Genomic DNA, 11070 nt, shown 5'->3' on the forward strand with positions numbered 1-11070 from the left:
CCAATGGTTTCACCCGGAGTGGTCCATGGGTCCCTCAGAATTCTACCACAATAGTCTGTGCTGGTTATGTTTCTCCTCACCCTGTGCTGCTTGGCATGGGGAAGTGTATACATCTGCGTCCTTGGGCGCACTACAGCTGGATAACAACAACCAGTCCAGTTCTGTGGCAATTCACCATAGGCCACCGAACCACAGACCCACATTACATTCCAATACCCCTGCAGGGTTGTCATGGAGCAATTCCACAGGGAACTGCTATTGGAGTCACTGCAAGTGCCATTGCTGTGCACCTGCACATAGTCGACGCATCTGGACCAGCCTACCGGCACCTGCTGCTTCATCTGCTATACACATATCTCACCCTTTCTAGCTGCCACATGCAGCATCATTTTCGGTGGTGCGGGGTTAGTGGGACTGGGACAGTTTGAGGTCTGGTTAATAACCTGGCACATAGAGATTGCCATATTCACTTCTCCTACGTCTGCGTTTTTCAGAGGGATTACAGTCCTTGGAACACTGGTATGCTGGCACACCAGGCACTCTTGCTCGATATGTTGGGCATGCACAATGGCTGACATACACGCTGTATTTTGTTGGCATTTAGCTGCTAATCATTCTGCCTCAGTGGCGTTGGGACCCTGAAATGGTAACAAGTCTTCTAATAAGTCGTGGGATTCTTCATCCATATTAATATGCAGTCTATGTTCTGACTGTGTTAGCTGTGTCTGATTTTCTCTACTGTCTCTTGACAGTTCCGAGTGTCGAAAGGGTAGGCTTTGCCTTTAACACCCTACTCAACACAGTTCCGACCTAGTCTGTTTGGGTGCTGCTGCTTGGAGTTGGGGCTGGTGTCAGAAACTTCTTACAGTGTGTGTGATGTACCCAGGTTCCTCGTCCTTCTATTTTGACAGCAGTGTGGGTTGTTAACAGGAGATTCTAGTTGTCTCCACCTGGTGCCTTCAGTGGCGGTAGCCCCTGACTGAATTTCCCGTAATGTGGCCTGCGGGGTAGCAGCGGTGTCCTGTATTGCTTGCACAGCGGTTTTAGTTGCAGCTGCCTTTGCTACTCTATCTGCAAAATTATTCCCCTTGCTGATTTGGTCTTCTGTAGTCCTGTGAGCTGCACACTTAACAACTGCAATTGTCTTTGGCAGCGAAATGGCTTCTAGCAAGATGGTGATGTCTAATATATTTACCCGAGCTTGTCAGGAATTGCCTATGTTTCCATATGGCTCAAAAATCATTAGCAGTTTTGTCTGCAGCTAGTTTGCATTCTTCCCTCAGTGCTACTAGTTCAGCAGCCTGCGCTGAATAGGAGGATGGTAATACTTCTGTTTTAAGTATTTCATGATCTGTTACTACCGCGTATGCTGCCCTATTGACCCCTGTGTCGTCTCTGCTTGCTGACCCATCCACATAGAGGCATAGGTCTGAGTTATTTATGGCTTCTTCAAAGAGATCAACCCGCAGTATATATACTTCAGCTAAGACTGCTGTGCAGTCTTGTGGATCTCCATCCTCCTCCGTAGGAAGGAGTGTAGCTGGGTTCAGTGTTATACACCTTTTGACAGTTATATTAGGCATATCTAAGAGGGTGGTGTGGTATCTCAGCTACCACTGGGCTGATAAGTGTGGCACTCTGGTCCTGCAGTATTCGGTGTACTGCGTGTGGGACTAAAACAGTAAGAGGGGAGTATGCCACTTTGGTTTAAGTAGCGAAATTATGGCTTGTGCTCGGTTTTGAGACAGCTTGTGTGTATTTCCCTTAATGATATGCCCCAAGAACGTCACTTCCTCCTTACAATTCTGTAATTTTGCTCTACTAGGTTAGTTACATGTATGTTACATCTGAAATATTTCCATGAGCTTTTACGCAACATACTAAACAAAGGTTAGGAACAGGCTAAATCAAATCAGGCTAACTCTCAGCAGGTCAAAAGTACTTCAGACTGCAAACTATGATCTAGTATTTTATCAAATTTTATCATAATTGTAACGCAGGGAGGCTTGGCAGGATACAAAAGAGGAGCAGTGATGCATACAACGATGTTTATTTATTGACATGGAAGACAACGTAGCACTAAGGCTATCGTGGGATCAAACACTGACAACGTTAACGTTTACACAAAGGACTTATATACGCAAACATTAACAACACAACGAAGAGCAGGCGAGAAACACAAGGGAGCGTGGCCACACGGATGAACATACACACACACACACACACACACACACACACACACACACACACAAGCAAACACACGGGGAGACGTTTGGGGGAAGGGGCCGTACCCTCTCTCTCTCCCCATCCTTTCAGCCTTTGGGTTTCAATAATACCCCCAGGGCAGACAGAGCCACTATTCAAGACATGTAATATTCTGTAATATTCTGCTCTGGCTCCTCCTACCTCTGCAATGACATCCTCAGCTTTTATTTCAGTGGGTGTTGCATAGCCACTCATAAATATAAATATGCCCCTGCCTGAGCTCCTGAAATTACTACAGCCTATTAAAAAAACCCCTAATGAATGAGCTTTTACGTAACATACTAAACAAAGGTTAAGAACAAGCTAAATCAAATCAGGCTAACTCTCAGCAGGTCAGAAGTACTTCAGACTGCAAACCATGACCTAGTATTTTGTCAAACATGTTTGTTATTACATTATCAGTGACTGAGCCTTGTTAAAGTAGATGAGGGCTTGTGCTCGTGAGAGAGTGACAATAAGCAGCAGCATAACCTTGTAGAGCAGCACCTGCTCCGAGTTACGCATACGCACCAACGGGTCCGTGTATCTCTGACTACAGGTGAACAAACCGGTACAGTGTGCTGGCGTAAGTGCCATTAACCACTCTAAACTGGAGTTTTGAGTGTATATACGTGGAGGAAGGACAAGTAGTTAAAGAGGATTACGTCTCCACGTGTTGTGGTTGCTGGCGGTACTGGTCAGCGCAGGGCACGTGTGGCAAAGCTGGACATACTCCTGTCCAGCGATCTGGCAATGCAAAACAGAGAGAGTGAGCTGCAACAGAGTTCCAGAGTTTTAACAAGAATTTTGAATTATTGACAACTCGCATATAAGAACAAAGTGAAAGATTTAGGATCATGCTTTTATGTTTCCAGGAGCTTAACTCACCTGCCTTTCAGAGACGTGCAGAGCGGAACTTTCAAAAAGCTTATCAACGTGACGAGAATGTGAAGTTTAGGTTCATCTATAGTGTTACAGTAACAATGTGAAATATGGATATTGAGGTCAGCATCACTTAAGAGTGTATGTGTGAAACATCCTTGTAACCATAAATGTTGTGTTTTTACAAAATTAAGCAGTCCATCCAGTTTCATTTACCTGATTTATCAGCAGCCTGTGCCCACGGTCTGACACAAGTATCTTTATTTTAATTTCCTCCATGTTGTTTATAATAGGCCTACAGTAAGAAATCCTTTTAAAGGTGATTGCCATTTCTCCCACCGTATACTGTTGAAGCATACGAGTTTTTATTCAGTGAGAGATATGTCATTTATGGGGATTAGGTACAGCGTGTTTTGTTCAGGACATTCACGACGATATATGTGCTAAATGGGATTGTAAAATAACTAGCTAGCTAGCCATGTATTTAGACAGAACCTGAATTGTGTTACATGGGGATTTTTATCCCATGTTTTTAAGGCTGCGTTATGTACAGCCTAGCATAAATAAATACGCAAGAATGCAGAGCACGAATAGTCATTGCTTGCAATCACTAGACAATCACTAGCAACTACATTTGCTAATCATTTTCTCTTTAAAGTTGGTGTAAATTGAAAACTATTGCAGACGTGACGTGTGATGTCATAATGCAGCCGCATCAATTAAGCGATTATGATGTAGTCAAAGAACAGATTTTTCAAATGAACAATTTCTGTGAACCATTTTTAGTCTACAGATCACAGATAACGGTTACACCTGGATTTTCAAAACTAAATTTATTATGGGTCAGTCCGGTAGTTACGATTGCAATCCAAGACGCAAGGAACATGTTCCTTCTGAGAAATATGAAAAGGAAAAGCACGGGATATTTGCTAAATATGGGAAAAAGAAAAACGAAAAAACACGAGCCCAGATCCCTGCTAGAATAGAGGATGACATCTTTAAGGGTAAGTTCTGACCACAGCCACCACTTGGATGTACTACTGTGTGTGTGTGTGTGTGGTTGTCTGAGAGAGAGAGATCTACATAGAAGTGTTCTAAGTATCTATACAACGCTAATAAGACATTTTCTGTTACTTTTTAAACAGATACTAGAACAAAGTGTTTAATGAAGAATGACTTCACTATTGAGAGAACTCAATCAGCCATAGTAAGTAAAGTAGAACCAAGACAAATGATTTAAAGCCATACTGTGGCAATGGACAAAAGCCACAAAAAAATGGAAAAACAGCTATGGTGAACAGTGATGCTAATTGAATGCTTGTACTTAAGTACACTGAAATGTCTCTGAATATAAATTACAAATTCATTTCAACAAATGTTTGAGAAATTAATTAAAAACACTAATGTAAATGTATTCAGAATATATTTAGGACACATACATTTAGCATATGCAATCTTTGTCAGTTACAGGAAAAAAAAAATACTGTTGGTGGGTTTTTTGTTTGTTTGTTTTACATTCTCCTTACTATAGAATTAACAGTCGACTGTTCGGTGACTTTGCATGCTGAGTTGTAACACTGATTATTAGTATAATTGTGGCAAGAATTAAAATCAACACTAGCTAAAATGACTGAATGCATTGGAATTTATTATTCCAATAGCACAATTTGAATGGGTCTACGGTACCTTAGTGTGTCAGGTCCTGTTATTTCTGTTGAACATTTGATGTTTGCGGGCACATTTTTACATTATTAGGCCTGCAGGCTATGTGATAACGGCTATGCGATAAAAATTGTATTTGTTTCCTTTCCAGTCCAATACAAATTATACATTACAAATGTATCAAAATGTAATTAAAGTCATATTTCAATTAAATGTATTTAAATACTGTTCAACAATATTTCTACTCATATCTACAGGTGGAACCTAAAGATATGAATGTCAATGAGAGGGATAAATGTATTGAGGACCTGGAAGCCATGATTGCTAGAGTGAGAAAGTCTGCAATGCAGCAGAGCAGTCCTAACACTTGTTTTCCATAAATACTAACAATGTAATTAAATATGCATTTCAAGTAGATGTAATTAAATATTGCTCAACACGGTATTTGTGTCTGCAGGTGGCCAAACTGTTAGGATTAGAAGCCGTACTTGCTCGGGAGGATATGGCTGCATAACCTCTGATGACAGCAATAAACAGCATTAAAAATACTCATTTTTCAGTCTAATTCCTGCCTATGTTGTCTGCAACACAGTCAATTAAACCATGGATAGTAATTATATCTTATTTTTTTTGTCTCACAAACATTCTGAATGTAACATTTCCTACAGCTTTTAAGATACAATCACCATACTTGGCACCCACACTATTTTTTCCCTTGATGTCCACTTACATCTGTGTGGCGTAACAATCACAATTCATTTTTACACAACCAATTTCCAACTTTTATCTATCTATCTATCTATCTATCTATCTATCTATCTATCTATCTATCTATCTATCTATCTATCTATCTATCTATCTATCTATCTATCTATCTATCTATCTATCTATCTATCTATCTATCTATCCATATATATATCACTCGGAATTCAACAGACACCTGTTGCTACTGCACCTTTAACACGGATGTAAGATAAATGAGCTCCTTTATGATTGGCTGCCCTGTATTGTGCTTCATTCAAAATGTACTCAGAGCTGAAATGCCTGAGAAAGGCAATATAAGTGGATGTGCTAAACCTCTATAGGCTGAATAGGCAGAGATAGGTAAATAAAGTGTTCTTGTGACATTAGAAATACAAATTTCAAAAGGGGCATTTTTGGCAGCTTAACTGACATAGTTAAGAATTTTAACATTTAAAATATATATATTAAAAGGAGAATGTTACTTATTTCACTCTGACTGTAAAACAGTGCATATTGTGTTAAATGGGATTTCCATCCCATGTTTTTAAGGCTGCTTTATGTATAAATAAATATGCAAGAATGCAGAGCATGAATAGGTCAGTCTTCCATTCTGTATCACATACCTACCCTTGATAACACCGTGGTAACTGGGGAAAAAAAACAACCCTTTTTACTCAGTTGTCACTTCTTCCAATAGACTTCGCGTTAATCTCATAGAAGTCCACCCCTTTCCGTGTCCTCCGGAAACAGCACTTCCGTTGTGTTGTGACAGGATTTGTTCCTGAAGTTGTATGCGTTTTCTAAATTTGCACCGCATTTCTAAAGTGTGTTACCACTTTGATGAATATGCTTTGTGTATTTGCAGCACGATGGGTTTTCCAGGACACTGTAATTTATGCATGTTTAATTCCATCTTTTATTCACGTACTAAGCCCAACTCTATAGGCTAATATTTATAAAACCGAGATAACCATAGAAACGTCTTCATCTGTGCCTGATACTTTCACGGAAAAATGGAACTGCTGCTTGTCAAGCTTGTTTCATCAGGTTTTATATCGTCGTCATGACGTGTTTGAATTGATCCCAGGCATATGCAGTCCTCATCAAAATCCATGCATGTCCTCGGCTGTGTGTAAGGTAGCTAGCTATGTTCTCTCTCTGGTCACAGTTGGCAAATAAATTATGCATATAGATTGTGGGGAAAACACTTTAGCACGTGTTCTCCAAAGAAGTGTCTTAATATGAGCTATCTAGCTAGTTCCAATGTCAACTGTAATCATAACACTGGGTTTCTCTCTGTGCTCAGGTGTCTTATTCGCATGCCAGTAACATGTTAGCGATATTGCAGTAGTGAGAATTTTTATGTTGCCCGTGATGAAAGGTGACAGCGAATAAAAATCCAAACATTTTTTTTGTTCAGGTCTTTTTAACGGTCATAACCGACACATATTTATCTAACAAAAAAATCAGGTTCCTCTAAATGTGTGGAAGAACTGCTGTGTATATTTTTGTTTCCAGTGGCCTGAGTACCTAATATATGTCACCATTTTAGGAAGCAGGAAAGCACGGCTGCTTACAAACATGACATTAGTAAATTATTTTTGGGATATTTTCATTTATGATTTTCCCCTTTTTGTTGTTTGTTTGCTTTTTTACTTTCATTTTTTGTAGGGACTGTGATATATATTTTGTTATTTGAATGCATAATATAGCTTTGGGGCTCCCACAGACACTTGTGTATATACACATATTAGGGGAGATTTTTTCATTGGTTTGTATATGTTTGTGAAGGAATGCACATAGTTCTTATGTTTGAGCCACTTTAAAGATATTTTTTGACTTGTATCAGAAAGGAATGCAAGCATTTATTCATATCAACATTTTCCTTGCAGAGTCATTTCAAAGACGATGCAACAGAATAGTTTTGCTTTTCTATTCTGTACTTTGTTTATTGACAGGTAATTCCACCCTCAACTTTTTAGGGTGCCTCCCCATAATTGCTCAGCTCTTCTGTGTAATAAAAGCAGGATTGGTTTGTATATCACATTGGTGTAGGTCGTTTTCACCTGTTATATAAAGAACATTCTAATGGCTTTGGGGGAGACGAACCAAATTAGGCCTTTATAATTGTAATTATATATTACTTTGCTTCATTAGAAGTTTGTGATTATTCCTGTTATTCATCAACTTAGGTACCGTGATTTACTGGGGTAGGTCAAATTAAAAGATAATTGCCTGCTTATATTAGGTAAGCAAAGTTTTTTAGGTCATAGTTTTCACTTACTATGATTGGGACAATACATCTTTTACATGAGGATGGATTTTATCAAAGCTTATATGGATCTGTATGCCATGCATAGGATGCTTATGCTTTATTTAGTTCGCTAAATACAAGCAGTTCATTTTTGTTTTAAATGTTGATGTTCCACCTGCTCCATCAGACCCTCTGCTTTGACACTATGTCCACCTGGTGTACATCAGTAAGCACAGCCTTTAACAAGGTATGTCTTAGCCACTTGTAATCTTCTAAGCATTAACTTTCAGTGAAGGTAGTTACATGTCCTAAATGCATGTGTCGTAAATACATTGACATTAGTATTTTTAATTAATTTCTAACATTCGGAGACATTCAGAGGTGTTTCTATTAGGCCCAGAGTCAGCTAGGTCCCCACTCTCTAATTACTCAATGAACCTCAATGGTCTCCCAATCACATCTTATCTAACGGTTAAAGATCTTGGAGTTATGGATCCCACCCTCTCGTTCGAAACTCACGGAAATAAATTATGTTTCTAGGACTGCCTTTCTCCATTTTTAAATTGACTTTATTAAGAAAATTCAGTTCAATTCAATACAAACACTCCATCACAAAAACCTCACAAACAATATCTACCAGAGGATACAGACTACCTTCACTCTATACATTAATAATTAACAACACAATTTACATCTGTAAATTAGGTATACATCATCCATTTATATGTCCAAAAGAGTCCAGGGAATTTTTCCTCTCATATCAAACGTCTTCAACCTTTTTAACTCACACACAATCTGTTTAAAAACTATTTCTGCAGGTATTATACATTGCTCAATAATCATCTTACATCGTGTTTTCCAAATCTTCGAATTTGTCACACAAACAATCATCCAACAAAGGTCCTTCACATTCTCAGTCAAATTCTCATTAAACACTCCATACCTAATACTTTTCCTGTTACGATCCCATTTAAACCCAATACTTTTCATTTTCTCCCAAATTCCAATAGTCCTTGTGCACTGCAGTAATAAATGTTCTATCGTTTCATCGGCTATGCAATTATACATCGGACATTCCTTTGTTGTAACAAAACAACTCCATTTGACAATATATCATACAGGCAGTCTTCCAACAGATATAAGCCATGCAGTATCTCGAACATTTTCCGAGATACTTTTAGACTGCACAATTTTAACACAGGTTTCACATTCTGTCACTGTCAGACCCTTATAATTGACATTCCCCCAAAATCAGTCTTGTATTGTTTTATCTATCATTTTATTTGGGGACTTATTCCAATCAATATTAAGCTGCCTATATTTAAACAAAAAATCTCCATATACTAATTTAAAATAAGGAGCATGTTTCCTTGACTTACCTCTTTTCTTTCCACTGATTTACATCTCCTACCCACATTGCTTTCCGAAATATAGCTTTCGTTACATTTTTGCAAAAGGCATTTTCTAATTTCCGAGTTAACTCAACTCCCCCTAATCCGCCTTTATCTTTCGACTTGTACATAATTTCCCGTTCTGTCACTTCTCTGTTTTTTCCCCAAATAAAACGAACACACATTTTATTCAACCTCTTAATACATTTCTCATTCGGAGGGAAAACCGTAGCCAAAAACAACAATTTCGACAAAACAAAGGTCTTAACCTCCTGTATTCTAGTCTTATAGTTTGACACCCTCCATTTTCCCAATTCTAGTTTCATTTCACACTCCTTCTTCTCCCAATTCCGTTCGCTACATCTACCATTTACTACCATCAAACCTAATATTTTAATTTCATTTTTTATTTCTACATCTATTGGTACAGGTTGCCCATCTCCTATCCATACCCCTTCACTTTTACTTTCATTTAATTTCCCTCCAGCCACAACTTTATACATTTCAAAGTGTCTCTTAACTATATGAAACTCATTTTGATTCTTGACATAAGCCATCACATCATCTGCGTATGCAGATATTTTCCATCTTTCCATAACTAACATTTGAACACCTTGTAATCGCTGATCATTTTTAATTTTATATAATAGTGGGCTAATAGCGATGACATATAATGCAGCACTCAATGGGCATGCTTGTTTAACCCCGCTATGTATTTCAAAATCTTCAGTTAACACACCATTAACATTAATTTGTACTTTTGATTTACTATACAATAATTTAATCATATTTACAAACCTCTCTGGAAAACCATAATGTTCCAATGTACACCATAAGTAGTCTCTAGAAATATAATCGAAGGCCTTTTTCTGATCCTTTACTATTATATAAAAATCCCTCTCAGACCCTTCAGTAACCAAACTCCTTATTACTCCTAAAATATCCCACATGTATCTGCCTCTTATCGCACATATCTGTTCCAACTCTATGATATCATTCAATATTTCTGACATCCTATTAACAATTATTTTTGCACAAATTTTGTACTCCAAGTTCAATAGGGTTAACCTGTCTCCAATTATCCAACTTACAAGGATCTCCTTTTTTATATATTAATGATATCACACTATGATAAAATGAATCATGCAATTGCCCCCCATCTAATGCTTCATTAAAAACATCAGCTAGAAGATCAGCAATTTCACTAACGCACACCTTATGAAATTTAGCAGGTAAACCATCGGCTCCTGGAGTCTTGCGTGTGTTTAATTCCTGTATTGCTCTGATAACTTCTTTTTTCCAAATTAATTCTTCCAACTTCTGCAGCTCCTCCCCTTGAATTCTAAAATAATAACCTGGAATGTAAACCTAGCCGAGGTCCACAACGAGGTGCAATTTGTAAAAGGACATTTATTTTCTCTCAGAGTTAGAAATCTGGAGAAATAAATATATTAATTTACTACCCCCCATCAGAGGACCTTTAGAGCTTTATTATTAAAAATAAGACAGACAGATGAACAGACAAACGCAAAATGTATATAGAATATTTTTAAGTATTCGCCATCTGCACCATTACAGGAATGGTGTGTGTGTGTGTGTGTGTGTGTGTGCGTGCGTGCGTGTATGTATGTATGTATGTATATATATATATATATATATATATATATATATATATATATATATATATATATCATTTGTTAACTGTTCTATGTCGTATGAATTATGTGAAGCAACCTCGAGTATGAGAGAAACATTATATATATATATATATATATATATATATATATATATATATATATATATATATATATATATATGGTTATGTGCAAGTACATGTATGTTGGATTGTATATGTACATGTATTAGAGTGTGATATTTATCGTTTATGGATTG

General features: G+C 37.7%; 1 long non-coding RNA gene across 1 annotated transcript; it reads left to right on the forward strand.

The window, feature by feature from the left end:
* Nucleotides 1-4245: 4245 nt before the first annotated feature.
* LOC145656545 (uncharacterized) lies at nucleotides 4246-5297 on the forward strand. Its single transcript, XR_014122182.1, has 3 exons — nucleotides 4246-4333; nucleotides 5046-5117; nucleotides 5246-5297. It is a non-coding gene; the product is annotated as an uncharacterized LOC145656545 (long non-coding RNA).
* Nucleotides 5298-11070: the final 5773 nt, after the last annotated feature.

The sequence above is a fragment of the Electrophorus electricus genome, unplaced genomic scaffold, assembly GCF_041902795.1.
Source record: "Electrophorus electricus isolate QZ-2024a unplaced genomic scaffold, ASM4190279v1 Scaffold78, whole genome shotgun sequence".
Lineage (NCBI taxonomy): Eukaryota > Metazoa > Chordata > Actinopteri > Gymnotiformes > Gymnotidae > Electrophorus > Electrophorus electricus.